This window comes from Aethalodelphis obliquidens, unplaced genomic scaffold (assembly GCF_003676395.1).
Source record: "Aethalodelphis obliquidens isolate GAN/ISIS:26980383/991018 unplaced genomic scaffold, ASM367639v1 scaffold14, whole genome shotgun sequence".
NCBI lineage: Eukaryota > Metazoa > Chordata > Mammalia > Artiodactyla > Delphinidae > Aethalodelphis > Aethalodelphis obliquidens.
In genome coordinates this window covers 15,104,137-15,121,785 of record NW_020837958.1, presented here as the reverse complement: position 1 = coordinate 15,121,785, position 17,649 = coordinate 15,104,137, and the positions used below count along the sequence as shown (strand labels likewise).

Sequence of the window (17,649 nt, the reverse complement as noted above, 5' to 3'; positions counted from 1 at the left end):
CATGTAAAAGAATGAAATTAGAACACTCCCTAACACCATACACAAAAATAAACTCAAAATGGATTAGAGACCTAAATGTAAGACCGGACACTATAAAACTCTTAGAGGAAAACATAGGAAGAACACTCTTTGACATAAATCACAGCAAGATCTTTTTTGATCCACCTCCTAGAGTAATGGAAATAAAAACAAAAATAAACAAATGGGACCTAATGAAACTTCAAAGCTTTTGCACAGCAAAGGAAACCATAAACAAGATGAAAAGACAACCCTCAGAATGGGAGAAAACATTTGCAAACGAATCAATGGACAAAGGATTAATTTCCAAAATACATGAACAGCTCATGCAGCTCAATATTGAAAAAACAAACAACCCAATCCAAAAATGGGCAGAAGACCTAAATATACATTTCTCCAAAGAAGACATACAGATGGCCAAACAGCACATGAAAAGCTGCTCAACATCACTAATTATTAGAGAAATGCAAATCAAAACTACAATGAGGTATCACCTCACACCAATTAGAATAGGCATGATCAGAAAATCTACAAACAACAAATGCTGGAGAAGGTGTGGAGAAAACGGAACATTCTTGCACTGTTGGTGGTAATGTAAATTGATACAGCCACTATGGAGAACAGTATGGCAGTTCCTTAAAAAACTAAAAATAGAATTACCATATGACCCAGCAATCCCACTACTGGGTATATACCCTGAGAAAACCATAATTCAAAAAGACACATGCACCCCAGTGTTCACTGCAGCACTATTAACAATAGCCAGGTCATGGAAGCAACCTAAATGCCCATCGACAGACGAATGGCTAAAGAAGATGTGGTACATATACACAATGGAATATTACTCAGCCATAAAAAGGAACAAAATTGGGTCATTTGTAGAGACGTGGATGGATCTAGAGACTGTCATACAGAGTGCAGTAAGTCAGAAAGAGAAAAAATATCATATATTAACACATATATGTGGAACCTAGAAAAATGGTACAGATGAACCAGTTTGCAGGGCAGAAATTGAGACACAGATGTAGAGAACAAACGTATGGACACCAAGGGGGAAAATGGCAGGGGGGTGGTGGTGGTGGTGTGATGAATTGGGCGATTGGGATTGACATGTATACACTGATGTGTATAAAACTGCTGACTAATAAGGACCTGCTGTATAAAAAAATAAATTACTTTAAAAATTAAAAAAACAAAAAATCTGTTGCATGCCACAATCTTTATAAACTTCTGGCACTAAACCAATCAAATAAGATTTACCAATTTATAAATTAAAATAAAAATAAAATTCATAATCATTTTCCTCAAAAAAACGAAGGTAAAAATATAACATGAATTACAATTCTAACAAAAGTCCTTTCATCTATGAGAACTTTCATTGGAAAAGAATGACTTTGGAGGGAGAATCTTATTAAGAAAAATATTGAGTAATCCAGTGGATACTACCGAAACAAGAATATTCTTTATATACGTATATATTTCTTTTACTTTGAGGAAGTTATATACTATAATGGGAAATGTCAAAAAATACATATGTGGCCTCTTGCCTTCTGAGATGGCCCAGACTCTGCCTGTGGAGTGTTTCTCTAAATAAACCCACTTTTTACCTATCAAAAAAAATACATATTTAACTTTGACAATGTTATTTTATTGACCTCACCTATAATGTCTTTCTTCACCCCCATAAGGATTTTTCTCCTGCGTATAGAACTTTTGACAGGTTTGTTTAAGTAAACTGAGGAGGCAATTCCATTGTCTTCTGGCTTCTACTGTTGCTCTTGGGAAGCTGTCAACCTAACTGCCATTCGTTTGAAGGCCATTTGTCCTTTTGTTTCCAGCTGCTTCTGAAATGGGTTTGGTTTTCATTGTTTTTCTGTAGTTTCATTCTGTGTCTACATGGGAATTTTTCTTTTTTTAATCCTGTTTGGGCTTCATTAAGCATCCTGAATCTGCTGAATTCATTTAATCACCCTAAAAAAATTCTTAGTATTTATCTCTTCAAATTGTGCTTCTGCCCAATCTCTCTCCTCTACTTCTGGAACTTCAGTTAGACACATTTTCACTCTATCCGTTGTGGCCTTAATCCTTTCATATTTCCTATGTCATTATTTCTTTAAACTCCAATCTGGATTTCTTCAATTCTCCAATTCTCTCTTCACCTGTGTCTAATCTGTTATTAACCTAATTCCATCTTAATTCTAGTCTTTGAAGTCTTTGCAGACCTGTTTCTGCTGTATCTGTTTTTTTTACATGATTAGTTTTTAACAAGCAAACTCCTTTTCCTTAGAAAAATATTCGTGGATATTCTTCTGTGGCTTAGGATGAAGGTGCATTCCTCCAGAAAAAGTCTGAGAAAGATTATCAGGCACCTAGTAGCATAATACAGGTTGAGGCCACCTTACATGCATGGTTCAAAATTTTTTTTAACCACCCAAGTGATGTTTATTTGGACCACAAATCCATGCAAGTGCCAACTTGTTGAAACATCCCAGGACTTCCCCATTCTGCTCTGCTCAGGACCACAGCAACTTTCCTCAGTCTTCTAGGGTTAATAAGGCAGCACAGATTTATTTCTGGTTCACTGTCATCCTGAGTATTACCTACACACAGCTTTAGAGGAAGAGAGTGTCCTGTTGGGCAAGACTTGGGCTTTGACTTTTGCTTCCTGAACTCCTATAAGCATTTGAAATTGAAGCTCAAGTTCTCCCAGTTTGACAAAGGCTCTTAGGGTAAAAACAGTTTAGGAACTCAGCTTATCTCCCAGCATTCCTATTTTTGTTTGTGTGTGTGTTTGTTTTCCAGTTAGGTTTTGGCTTGGTAATTTTTTACTATGCTGTCAGTTCTTCAAGACGTTTTAAAATTCTGCCCAGAAGCCTTTGTTTTCAGTGAGACCATTTATCTGAATAACCAAGCTCACCATATCACCCAAATCTTCTTCAATGTATTTTATTAACATCTGGCTTCAAAAAAATTAGGAAAAAACTCTGTATGCAAACTATCTTGAAAAGCAACGAAAAACTTAAAAATCCAATGTTCTTTGAAACACTAAATTTCAAAGGTTAAAAAAATTACAGGGGCTTCCCTGGTGGTGCAGTTATTGAGAGTCCGCCTGCCAATGCAGGGGACACGGGTTCGTGCCCCGGTGCGGGAGGATTGCACATGCCTAGGAGCGGCTGGGCCCGTGAGCCATGGCTGCTGGGCCTGCGCGTCTGGAGCCTGTGCGTCTGGAGCCTGTGCTCCGCAATGGGAGAGGCCACAACAGTGAGGGGCCCGCGTACCAAAAAAAAAAAGAAAAGAAAATTACAGAATTCAATAAACCAAATATATTTCCTCTAATGTATTGGAGAATTCCCAAGTAAGTGTAATTCAGTTCTCTGAAATACTTTATAAACCAGCAATTTGAGTTTACCCTTAATGTTTGCCATGCCGAAGTAAGTGAAGTTTGGGTGAAAGTTACAAAAACAAAAAGTAAAATGATAAATAACATTTAACACAGAAGTACTGTTTTTAAGGACAAAAGCTGGAGTAATTCACCTTTTATACTTGTTTTTTAAAAAATAAATCTATATAAAGTTTATGGATTAAGTTAAAACAGGAACTTTCTATATTTTTAAATATCTAGATGTCTTAAAGAATTTCCACTCATCAATTGGATGTTGGCATTGTGCACATATACATTAGTCCAAGTGAAAATGGGTGGGTAAGAATTAAAATGTTTATGCTTTACTAGTTTGACAAACAACCTGTGAAATTTGATAAATCAAGTTGTGAAAACTCCTGTTTTTATCTCATACATACACATACAAATATCTCAGAAGTTTTACTTCAATATATACATCTAAATCTTTCTTGTAACCAGTCAGGCATTTATTTTCTATACCAGGTTTTCAAGTTTTATCTGAAAGCATTTCAGAATTACAAACAAGCAATTTTTTTTTAAGGTACTTCAAAATCCTAGGTAAATTAGTAATGTCCTTTTGTAATTCTTTAAAATTGGATAATTCTTTAAAAACCTTTCTTTTAGGTCATACATCAAGATAGAATAATTCTAAATGTCAATGATGCTTATTCTAAAATACTTAAATGGCTGAGGGTATTAGACAATTCAAAAGGACAGTTTCTTTGTAGTTTTAGAAAAAGTGTAGAGACATTTTTAAAACCTATGTTAACAGTAAAGATATTGGCCACATATAATTTGATGAAAAATAATACATTGTTATAAATTGATGTCACACTAATTCTTAGAAATTAAAATTCAAGTTGCAAAATAATATGGTAAATTCAGTTTTATTTTCCATTGTGCATTTTTCACCCAACAAATATTTAGAGTGCCACTATGTGCCAAGCATTGTTCTAGATTCCTGAAACATATCAATGTATAAAATATAAACTATAATAAGTAAACTGTTCAGTATACTAGAAGATAAGCACTATAGGTGAAAAAGATAGAGGAAAGGATGAGTTTTGAGGCGTTGGGAATGGTGGTGGCAATTTAAAATATGGGCAAGAGCAAATCTCACTGAGAAGATAACACTTTTACAAAAATTTGAAGAAAGCAAGGGATTTTGCCAAGCAGCTATCTGGATAAGTATCTTTAGAGCAGATAAAATAGCTAATGTAAAGAAAAGGCTTGAGGTGGGAATGTGTCTAGAATATTTAAGGAGGCCAGAGTGACTGAAGAAGAGACTTTATTTACTATGTGAATTATCTATCACGCAGCTATCAAGCACAAAATTTTATACTTAAGTGGGTATCCTAGTATTCACTCTGTACACTTATTTTCTAATAATTTTTCAACCTATCTGAATTTATGACTAAGAAACAACTGATTCTTAAACATATAAAAACGTTACTTTACAGATATAAATTCATTAAAAATGTATCATTAAAAAAAACCTATATTCAATTTCTACTTGAAATAGGACCCTGGTTATTGTTTTTGAAGATTCCAATCAAGAGCCAGAACTCACTAATTCAGTGATCAAAGTTCCATTATAATTTCTCAACTACTTACTGCTATAAAAACATTGTTTCAAATTAATACCAATGTCTTTCTAAAATATACAATATTATCATTATTACACCAATACAATTCTTATTAATACTTCCCTCCTCATATTAATTTAACATACTGCCATAGATAGGCAATCTACCCTCCCTAACAGATTTTTGGACTTCATGAAACTTTGAAAATTTAGAGAATGAAATTTACAAACTTTTTCATCAAAAAGAGAAGTTTGAAACCCAGTTCTTGTGCTTTCACTAAATTTTAGTCAGTCTTTAAGCATTCCCAAAATATTCACAAGACATCAGAACATGAGTTTCAGGTTTTATTCAAAACCAAGTTTCAATCCTCAATACTATAATCAATAAAAGTGTAAGTGGTATTTAAAAAGTTTTGTCCCTTTGGTGTAACTGTCCCTTTTAGTACACACTTGCATATTAACTTATGTATTTAACCAAATAAAAGGATAGTGTCCTATATATTTCTTCATTAATAAAATTCATGTAACAGATGAGCAATCTTTTGTGTGTGCAGAAGTCAATCTGGGAACTATGTTATTGGATAAACTAGACATACTGACAATGTGGTATCCTGGGACTGGCATTTAGTAAAAACAGATTTTATTCATGGAAAAAATTTTTCTAGGAACCAACTTTTTCAAAGTAACTACTCAAGTCTAACCTACCAATAAAACATAACTAATTTTCTCCCTTTGAAAAGGCTTTGTTCCTCCTCCAAAATGAATACTCTGGTCAATTAATGTCATTTTCCTCAAACTATATGAAGGCTATTATAGAGAATAAAAGGTTTCATAGCTTCTTAACTCTATTACTTTCTTAAGACTCAAATACAAAGTAAAAATTAGTGAAACCAAGAGAATTTCTAACCAACATGCAACTTTCTTTGAAAATTGTAAAGGAAACCTCCCCTCACTTAACTTCTAAATTTCTGTAGGCATTTGAGTTTTAAAAAAGGCCCACAATTATAAATATCACAACTTACGGTTTTCCTAGAGCAAAATTACATTCACATAATTCTAGCCATTATCAAATTTCAGATGTTCATACTTTTTTTCCAGCTCTATTTTCCTAACAGCTTAGCTGCAATTCTAGATTAACTATTGAGCTAGTGTTTTTGTAATTAAGAAAACTTTCATGAAATAGTCACAAGTCATCTGTTTACAATACTGCGAAGGGCTAGAAGCAAAACTTAGCTTAAAAACTACCAAGCTGTTTCAACTTCTCAGATCATGTTTTTTCTCCCTTTCATTGAGACCTCAGCACTAGTGCTTCTCTTTGCCAGGGATTCTGTGTGTAATTTCATACTTCCATTTAGAAAGTCTTGTTCCTCATAAAAAGGAACGAAATTGTTATTTGTAATGAGGTGGATGGACCTAGAGTCTGTCATACAGAGTGAAGTCAGAAAGAGAAAAACAAATACTATATGCTAACGCAAATATATGGAATCTAAAAAAATGGTACTGAAGAACCTAGTGGCAGGGCAGGAAGAAAGATGCAGACATAGAGAATGGACTTGAGGACACGTCGAGGGGGAAGGGCAAGCTGGGACGAAGTGAGAGAGTGGCATGGACATATATACACTACCAAATGTAAAGCAGATAGCTAGTGGGAAGCAGCCGCATAGCACAGGGAGATCAGCTCGGTGCTTTGTGACCACCTAGAGGGGTGGGATAAGGAGTGTGGGAGGGAGACACAAAAGGGAGGAGATATGGGGATATATGTATACGTATAGCTGATTCACTTTGTTGTACAGCAGAAACACACCATTGTAAAGCACTTATGCTCCAGTAAAGATATGTTAAAAAAAAAAGTCTTGTTCTTCTAGAGGATTTCCCTGACCCACCCTAACATACACTCCCCATGTTTTCTCAATCAGAGCACCTACCACCCAGTATTATAATTGTCTCCTACACCAAACTGTAAATTTGTTCACTAATGTGTCCATAGCATCCAAGTGTCTAGCATGCATTTACTCAGTAGATACTTCAAAGTTAATTCCATCCTCCCGATATATAAAATGAAAGCAAGAACCTGAAAGAAAGTGTTTTCATGTATGTTTTTACCTGAAGCCACATAAAAATTTATGAAAATATATAGATGGTGTGGGGCCTGAAAATACACCAGATGACTTTTTTCAGAATCCATAAATTCAACAGTCAATTGTGATACAGAAAAACAGTGTAACACTTCAGGCAATTTTATCTGAATATAATCCAGGCAAATATATCAACAGGCATCTGTAAGTCTTCATTCTACCTACTGTTTTGGATACTTTTAAGGACTCCACATGCAAAATTACTTGTCAAAAGGACTTGCTAACAGAATTCTGCATATTTTAATCTGCACAGAATCTCCTAAAAGTTAAAGTACAGCTTATACTTTTCTTCCTATCCAAAAAGTATCATCCTATCCAAAAAGAATAAGCATTACAGAATACATGAAATTTCTAGTTCTTCAATTGTGGGAAACTTAGAACTGCTAAATTCTCTTATAAGGTAAGTAATTTAAATTGATATAACATTATAATGGTTTATTTAGAATCAGTTGAACTGTATCAGGAAGATGCATGAAGATATTTCAGTTTTCAGTGACATAGTCTGGGGAGGTACTCAAAAAGTATGTCTTGAATTTCTAAGTCTGATAAACCACAAGGTTCAAATAACTGGAAATGCTGATCTTCAATAAATATGATTTTCCCATTAACTATAGGAATTAACACCCTCTTTCACTTTTTCTTAAAAAGGAAGCTAGATATTGTGCTCCCTGTCTTTAATCTTTCATTTTAATTTTTTCATGAAGTTTTGCTTCATTAACTTCAAACATTTTAAAGATCTCCCCCCCCCCCAAAATCACAATAAAGTATAGACTGTCCTATCAGAAAACTTATTTTGCAAGACTTCTATGGAAAGAAAAGTATAGAGATAACCGTTCAGTAAGCAGATTGAAAGGTAACATACTTTACCTAAATTCTAAATTTTGGCCTTGATTTGAGAAAATTCCATCCTAATAAAACTCCTAATTGCTAAATCAGAAACGAAAGGTAAAATTTCTTATTCTCACATTAATGCTGAATGTAAATATTTAGAGCTATAAAAAATACATTCTTAAGGCTTCCCTGGTGGCGGAGTGGTTGAGAGTCCGCCTGCCGATGCAGGGGACGCGGGTTCGTGCCCCGGTCCAGGAGGATCCCACGTGCCGCGGAGCAGCTAGGCCCGTGAGCCATGGCCGCTGAACCTGCGTGTCCGGAGCCTGTGCTCCGCAACAGGAGAGGACACAACAGTGAGAGGCCTGCGTACCGCAAAAAAAAAAAAAAAATCTTAGAAATTTCTTAAAGGGTCAGAATTGCTAAGATTTGCCGCTTTTGTGTTCAGAATTCCTTTCTACTATTTGAAATCTGAACCAAGTACATAGTGCAGAAAAGTTTAAAAACCGTGAAGGGTAAAAACAGAATTTTGCAAAGTAGAATTTTAGAACTAAGATTTTATACAAACCCTAAGATGCAGTTATGTGTTAGTTATTGTACTATGCCATCTTCCAAAATATTCATAGCAATTTTATGTGGTTTTGGGCAATTATACATATTTTTTCAAATGTACCCCCAAATCCTAATAGCTGAATAAGAATGCAAGAAACACTTGAGCAAAGAAAAAAGGACTCAGTTATGAACCTACTATTTAGCTATTTCTACAACTGTGTTTTAGGTCCTTTAGGTTGTTAGTACAGTGGTTAGTGAGTAGGAGCCCAGACCTAGGAATTAGATTATCTGAGTATAAAGCCCCCAGCTTTCCTATTTACTTCCCAGTAGCTTAAACTTTAGTATTGTTATCTTAGGAAAGCTATTTAAGAACTCTAGATCTCAGAAAAGCTGAACATTTGAAAAACATGGGGTAATACTTACCTACTTCAAAAAGTAAACTGTGATTAGTCAGATATCCCATGTAAAGTACTAAACACAGTGCCCAGAATATATTAAAGGCCTAATTATTTTCAGCTATTACTGTTTAGGCAAGTAATCAGAATAAAGAAAACAATCACTCTCAATAACAACTGAAAATCAACAATGGATTTTTTTTTTTTTTCGGTACGTGGTCCTCTCCTGTTGTGGAGCACAGGCTCCGGACGCGCAGGCTCACCGGCCATGGCTCACGGGCCTAGCCGCTCCGTGGCATGTGGGATCTTCCCGGACCGGGGCACGAACCCACGTCCCCTGCATCGGCAGGCGGACTCTCAACCACTGCGCCACCAGGGGAGCCCAACAATGGATTTTTTAAATGCACTCTTTATTTCTAAAAATGTATTCTAGAAAATATTTCACCTCCAAAAATATCATCCTCACACACTCTTCTTTTCCTCAAATAACGTGCATATAGAATATTTTTTTCATGAAATTTAGTAGTTTTGTAGATCTACACTTAAAATGTGATATAATTGAAAAACACCTGCTTATTTCTAAGAACAAGTACAATCCTATGCATATTTTGGGTAAGATCCTCAAAACTTTTAACTCACTGCAAATATAGTTAAATTTAGAATAAAGTAAGTTGCCTCTTAGTAATAAAAATATAAAAAATTCCCATCCCACTCTCTAGTATCAGGATAGTTATAAAGACAGCTCTTGTCTATAATCGATACTGGGATGTTTCCATTTATGTCATAATTTACAAATTATTGGAAACAACACTTGAATTCACATTAGTTTTCCTACTGGGAAGGGGAAGGAACAAGAGTGAGAAATAATATGAAATCTGTGTTAAATTTAAGTAAAAGGCACCAGCAGAAGGACCATTATAAGAAGTTAAAATACAAGTGATTTCATCCATCAGAGAAATAAGGCATTTTAGAAGAATATGAGACTGCTGAAAAAATATAAACATGAGCTGGGTATGAAATTATATTAGAACACTGTTCCTTTTCAGTGGGATAATGGTACTGTGGTTATGTAGGACAATATTCTTTGTATAGAGAAAGATAAACATGTATGGCAAAACATAACATTGAATCAAGGAAGAAGGTGTATAGGTATTTACTGTAATACTTATATTATTCTTTTGACTTTTGTTTCAGAATTTTCATAATAAAACATTGGGAAGGCAAAAAAGAAAGAAAAATTAATGGCTTCCCTAAGGTCACATTCATTCAATGGAAGAGCTAAAAGCAGTAAATCCTAGGTCACCAGATTCCAAATTCTGTGTCACTGCTATTCCTCCACACTGTCCTTTGTAGAGTAAAATTTACAAATTCCTTGCAATTCTTTAAATAAATTAACAATTATTTAAACATCCCTTCCACACTAGCAAAAATTATCAGGCCACTGTCTTAGTAATAATGGGGAGAATTCTGACCGTGCCATTGAGACACACAGCGAATAACTACCCCAACTAACTATAAAATATTAAATCACAGACACATATATAAATAAGTTCTTTCAATTTGGAATGTCTGTTCTTTAAGTGTAAATCTCATCAACTATTCTGTGAACTCTGGGAAACTTAAATGCACAACCGAACAGCTTACTTTGGGGAAAATACCACTCCCATGCTTTAAGCACCCTTTAACTGCTGATAGAGAAATTATTTCCTTTAAAGTGTTAACTTTCTAATTTGTACCTCAAACAACTGAGAATTTAAATAAGTACTTGAAAAATATAGCATTTTCAAACACAAACATTTATCCAAATGATCTTTTTCACTCACTTTTTAACCTGTTTTAAAATCAAAGATCTCATGACTTTTAAAACACGTATTAATTCTTACATGAAATAATTTGCCATTTGGTCAACTAAGTAAATCAATATATTTATTTCCCATAGCCTACAATGATTGCTATGAAAATATACAACCAGTTAAGTTTCTGTATGAGTTGGGGAGCAAATTTTTTAATCTTCCCCTTATGATTTGTGAGAGAATTTAAAAGTATTACTGGCAGAATATATGATTTTATATTTGGAAAACTTGCTACAATCATAAAATGCACGAATCTTGTAAATCATCCTCTTTTCTAACTATTAGTAAGCTGTTCAAAAGAAAAAAAAATGAGGGCAAGGAGAAGCTAGTACCTTATAAGAGTTTTCAAATACAAATAAGCTTGAACTTTAAGTACGTATTTATATTCAACAATAAATACACTGAAAAACCCTAGATAATGTCAGAAAAACATCACTGATTCAGGCAAAAATCATAATAGATTAAAAATTGAGTGGGCAGTTGTTGAGAAACAGGATTTTTACAGAGTCTCAAAATATCTCCCCACTATTTTATTAGTTACAAAAGTAAAAACAGTAACTACACAGTGGAGAAAATGGTCAACACTGACATCATCAATAAGTGGTAAATGAACGTCACGTGTCTCTGAAGAGGACACACAACCATTTGTAGCTTTTCAGCTATACTGTATATAACCTGAATCTAATGAGGAAATATCAAATTTAAGACTGAGAAACTGTTCAACATCCAAGGAGACTGGAGAGGAATGACAACTATATACAATGATCTTGGATTAGATTCTGATTTAAAAGAAAACTGCTCTAAAGGGCATTATTAGATCAATAATTAAAGAAGAAAACAGACTGCAGATTAAAATTCTATTAATGTAAAATTTCCTGGGTTTCATAAGTTTCTTTACATACGAGAGTATCTTTGTTATTAGCAAATACACTGATGTCATGATGTATGCAACCCAATCCCCTACGGTTCACGAAAAACAGAACTGATAAAGTTTATGTCAGATGTGAAAAACTGGTCAATCAGGTTAAGTGATGGACATATAATCTGAATCTTTAATCTAAAAGAATGATAATCTAAACAATGAATATGTTTTAAGCATTTTCTCACCTATTAACATTCTAATAGAACCACAAAACCTTAAAAAAATCACTTATTACACAATAGTTAAAACTGGTAATCAAAGGAAATGGTGGATCAAAGAATTAAAATAAATGTATAGACAATATAGGAAACCAAGTTATTCTGTTGGCAATCTTCCCCAAATACTTTTAAGCTCTTCTATGACAGTCTACACTTTCACCAGCTGTTCTGTTAAGGTAATGTCATTTTTGACATTTAAGTTTTATGAAATTTGGATATTACTTGAGTACTTTTATAAATATCATTGGTGGCAAAATTCTCAGTTATAGCTGGAAAGAGCCAACTCTCTTGAGAATAGACATTAACTAGAAATACTAAAAATACCATTAAAAAATAACATTTCATTTAAAAACTATCAAAAGCCACTAAGGGGGCGTCCCTGGTGGCGCAGTGGTTGAGAGTCCGCCTGCCGATGCAGGGAACGTGGGTTCGTGCCCTGGTCCGGGAAGATCCCACATGCCGTGGAGCGGCTGGGCCCCGTGAGCCATGGCCGCTGAGCCTGTGCGTTCAGAGGCTGTGCTCCACAATGGGAGAGGCCACAACAGTGAGAGGCCCGTGTACCGCAAAAAAAAAAGCCACTAAGGAAAAAAAATTTTTTAAATAAAGGGACATGAGTTAAACGTACTCATCTGTGTAATGAAAAATTTAGAAATGAATCGAAACTGAACTACAGGAATAGCTAGAAATAATGAATGGTACTCTGTGACAACAATCCATTTTCACCCCCCAAAAGAATGAGAAAGTCTTTTATATTACAAAGACTCAAGTACTAATTAAATGAATGGATGTTAGCTAATAATCTGAAAATATGAAGATGTGGTATTCATATGTTTAAAAATTCTCAGAAGTAAGGGTAAGAGCTATCAAAAAAAGCTGCAGTAATCATTTTTTTGGGGGCCATGCTGCACGGCATGTGGGATCCTAGTTCCCAGACCAGGGATCGAACCTCCAGGGATCAAACCCGTGCCCCCTGCAGTGGAAGCAGGGAGCTTTAACCATTGGATCCTGCCAGGGAGTTCCTGCAGTAATCCTTTTAAGCCACAGCTTAAGTGGCCCTCTCTTAACACATGAGACTTCCTTACAAGTTGATTCTTAGAATTTGGGATGTAGGTGATTATATTGTGTTTAAAATAAAAAGTTTATGGAGTTAGAAAATCAGGCTTCAAACCCAGGAATAAAATTAAGTTCAAAAAAATAAATAAATAAAACTGACCAAGTTCAATAACGCAACCCTAAACCTGACTGCAGATTTAATAGTTACCACACTGTCAAAAATACTACCAAGCAAATTGTAGATACCTCTAAAGATTACTTCTTGATTGACTATATACTGATTGATAAACCACAACATGGTATAGTCAAAAGAACAATCACTTTATACTCCAGACAAGTATAGGGAGTATTCTGCCAGGTATGAAATATACTCATGGCAATAAGATTCAATTATTGCCCTCTAAAGAAAACCTCAATTACCAAAACTGGCTACCAGAAACACCTAAAAATAACAGATCCCACATGTCCATCCTTTGGAGATTGAGTCAGCAATGCAGGAATAATAATTACAAAGCCTGAATGTTTTAAAAGCTTCCCAGGTGATCCTAAAGTTATGTTATTTGCAAACTTTGGCTCTAAGGGATAACAATCTCTTGACTTATTTTACACATGCATAAAACAGGAGGCTAAGCTAATTCATCTTTCAGCTCTAAATTTGATTTAAACCTAATATCCATTTTGGCTTTAAATATGTAATACATACATAGCCATAGTCAATATAAGACCATTTTATGTTTGTCTTATACTGATGACAATTTCTGTAACGTTTGTCTTATATTGATGACAATTTCTGTAACGTTTGTCTTATATTGATGACGATTTCTGTAACGTTTGTCTTATATTGATGACGATTTCTGTAACGTTTGTCTTATATTGATGACAATTTCTGTATTCAATTTGAAGGAAAAAAGAGTGCTATTTCATGATGATGGTTTTCTTGAAATTTTTTTAATTCAACAGACTATGGCTATGTATGTATTACATATTTAAAGTCAAAATGGATATTAGGTTTAAGTCAAATTTAGAGCTGAAAGATGAATTAGCTTAGCCCCCTGCTTTATGCATGTGTAAGCCAGTGGGAAGCAGCCGCATAGCACAGGGAGATCAGCTTGGGCTTTGTGACTGCCTGGAGGGGTGGGATAGGGAGGTTGGGAGGGAGGGAGACGCAAGAGGGAAGAGATACGGGAACATATGTATATGTATAACTGATTCACTTTGTTATAAAGCAGAAACTAACACACCATTGTAAAGCAATTATACTCCAATAAAGATGTAAAAAATATATATAAGACCATTTCCCTTGTTATTATGTGAGGTAATGGACGCTAACTAAACCCTGTGGTAATCATTTCACAATACATACATATATCAAATCATTATGTTGTACATCTTAAACTCATGCTGCATGTCAATCGTATCTCAATAAACTGAAAGAGAAAAAAAAAAAAGACCGTTTCCCATATACAGGAATCTTTAAAGACTTATAATAATGTTATCTATATATGCTAGAGCTAAAACTTTGTATTTAAAAAAAAAGGTTGTAACTGAACATGTTCTGTAACATGAATAAAAAAGTATTAGGAAGATTAAGAATAGCTTTGGGACTTTATCTTTGGACCTTTTTACATTTCAAAGTAATTATTCCAAAACAACATTTCAGTACTGTCCTTGACATCAGACTCTGATTTCAGAACTATCACTTAACATTTCCAAACAGAAAATTTTTCTTTGGAGGTTTCCTAGCATACAAAATGGTAAAACTTACCCCAGGTTATGCTTTCCTGAGCTTTAGAAAAGCCGGTTAGTTTCTCAACAGGTTGTATTCAAAGCAAACATTCACCATTTTGTTGAATTTGCTGCAGATTCTGAATACGTGGGGGAAAATTTTATACAGAATTTATTATGCCATTATACTAACCGACTACTTGTTTTCTGCTCCAAAGTTGCTAAGAGTAAAAATGTTTAGTAATAAAAGTTAAAGTTTAAAAAGGAAGTTATTTACAAGCAAATAAATGCATTCTTGTCCACATTTAGAAGTGCAGCTTTTCATAGACATCACTAGTATTATTTCAGACATCTTCATTTCTTGGAAATGCCTTGCGCCAGACTCATTTCATTTAAAAGGAACAGCTGTCTGCAAGTTGAAAGCACACACTAACCCGTTAGAAAACGCTTGAGCCTTTATGAGGCCTTTTTGTCTTTTAAGAGAAAGTCAATTAATTGCCACCAGGTTCCCTTATGCTCAAAGTTGGAACCAAAACCACAGAGCACCCTAAAAAAGCTTTTCATGTTAGGGTTAGTTCTGTTTCCAAATATGGAGGTTTCTAACTCCACAGCAGTATAAAAGGCTTAGGGGAGTTTGTGTTTATTCATGGATGCCACATGTTGGAGCCTACCTTTAATGAGTATCGCTTGGGATGTCCAGGGGGTTGTATAGCAGATTAATCCCCCAAGACCTTACTGACTACAACCCCCGGTAATTTAAAACACTAATTACTTGGCATTGTATATTACTATGTTATTCCATAAATGCCCAAGAAATTTAGGCTAAGCTACTAGCCACAGGGAAACCTCAAACTGCATGATAAAAATAGCTCTTTATGTTTCACAACAAATTTTGGAACGTATACACTTAAAAAAATCTGGTTAGAGATGGCTTTTCCAGATTTTCAGAATATACCATAACTCTTATTAGATACACAAAAACAGAATATAAAAAAGCCTGGCTAAAAATTTTAAGAGTCTTTGAAGAGGGGGAAAAAATGAACCTTTTTTCCCAATATTCTTATAAGTGACTCAATGATTATAAATTTGTTTTATAAAGAAATATAAAAATGATCAGGTGGATTAGTACAAGATTTTGCCTGAAAATAAAGGGCTACACTTCACATAAAACAAATTACCTAGAAGACATAAAGAATAAAAAAACAAGATTTTTTTTTAAGAGAAATTTTGTTATCTGAATTATCTATGTCTTTTTGCAAATAGTTTTATTTTGCAAAGCCTGGGGTGAAAAGAAAAGGCTCCAAGGAAAAAAATGTACAGATCATGTTAGTGGAAGTGACAAAAACCTAAACATCTGTGCTACAATAATGGAAGGGAAAATGAATGGGATGAGATATTTCAGTAAGACCTAAAATAGAAGTTTACTACTTAAAACAGTAAATGGAAATATTTCCTTTGTTTTAAAAATAGTATGTAATTATCCATATCACTTTCAGATATTTGATCACTCACTTCAGTGTTCGCAAAATTTGTTTTCTTTTATACCCCTACACTACATTTATACATGCATTTAAGAAACTATAGATTAAAAAGCATATTGCATTTTAGAGAAAAATCTGAATAATCACACAGACATGGACCAACATTTATTACAAACAGGAAAAGAGCAGATCTATAAGAAAAGAGTACAGATTTTTTAAAAAAAAGATTGCAAGCTGAAGTATAGAAAAGAAATCTATATAATTAAAATTTTTTCCTGCATTTAAAAATCACATTGCTCAATATATACAAAACATAATACAGTAGTTTAAACTGTTACTTAGAGGAATTAAAACAGTATTGACAGTGGAGAAGTTTATTTCAATTTAGGTCACCCATGTTCCATCCTGAGTTCACTTCGATTTTCCAAGAAGAAAGGTATTTTTAAAAGTCATTTTTCCCAAGTAGAAAGGTTATTTTGAAAAACTGAAATATGTACGTCACAACTCAGCATTTATAAGAAAAGGATTCACATTAAAAAGTTTTTAATAAAAGGCAATCAATTCTCTACATACTTTTATTAAAGAATTACAGCTTTCACAGACAGCAAGATACATTGTTGCTATTACCAGCAGCATTACCTTCTTCATTTCTCCTTCGGCTAACAATAAAAAAAAATCATCCTTTCATAAGAAAATTTCTTATGAATGTGGCCCAATTCAAAACAACTTACTTCTAACACTAAGTTATTTGTAGCTTACAGTATGCTGTCACATTGATTACCTAGCTACATGAAGAGCTACAGAAACCAAAAGGGGAAAGGCAACTTAAAAAATGTAGCAAAACTATAAATTTTCTCAATTTGCTAATATTTAGTGACCCTTCTGACCACTCTAAAAAGGGGTTCTTTAAAGAGCACTTAGGCTCTAAAGGGGTATTTCACTTAACTCTAGTGTTTAAAAACTCCCATTTCTTAAACTCTAAAATATATTGTACTGCAGATTTAAGACTTCTGTACATGAACTAGAGATGTATTAAAATGTTTCCTTTACTAAAACCAAGCAGCAGCAAAACTATTTTCATATCATAACAATTTAGACTCTATACTGCATCACTTTAAGAAGAGCCATACAATTGTTTGCTCTTATGATATGGCTAATAACATTTTGGAATTCAAGAAGAAAGCAAAGAATTTCAAGCAGTTGAGGCAAAATGTGATCTCCTATATAATATATACAACATTAAAGTAATTTGGCTTAATTTTGAAATTATGTATGTGTTTTAAATATATAGACGTTGGTCCTAAGGGAATTTTACCTCCAATAAGCAACAAAAATAAAAGTGGGTAATGATTTAAGGATGACATTTTAAAGTTCAAATTTTACACAAGTAGCTTTTTAGCAAGGAGTATTGCTAAATGCTCAGAAATGAGAAAAGGTGATATACTGGCAAATATTAAAAATATCAGACTGGTGTCATTAACTTC

The 17,649-nt window shown here is 34.0% G+C and overlaps 1 protein-coding gene across 2 annotated transcripts in view; it reads right to left on the bottom strand.

The window, feature by feature from the left end:
- CSTF3 (cleavage stimulation factor subunit 3) overlaps positions 1 to 17,649 on the bottom strand; it is a 70,207-nt gene that overhangs the window by 36,104 nt on the left and 16,454 nt on the right. Inside the window, exon 2 of one of the 2 annotated variants that reach the window (XM_027115078.1) lies at positions 14,725 to 14,824. The exons of the other annotated variant lie outside the window; for it this stretch is intronic. The gene's annotated coding sequence lies outside the window, so the exon portion shown is untranslated. The remainder of the gene's footprint in view (positions 1 to 14,724; positions 14,825 to 17,649) is intronic. 2 annotated transcript variants of the gene reach the window in all.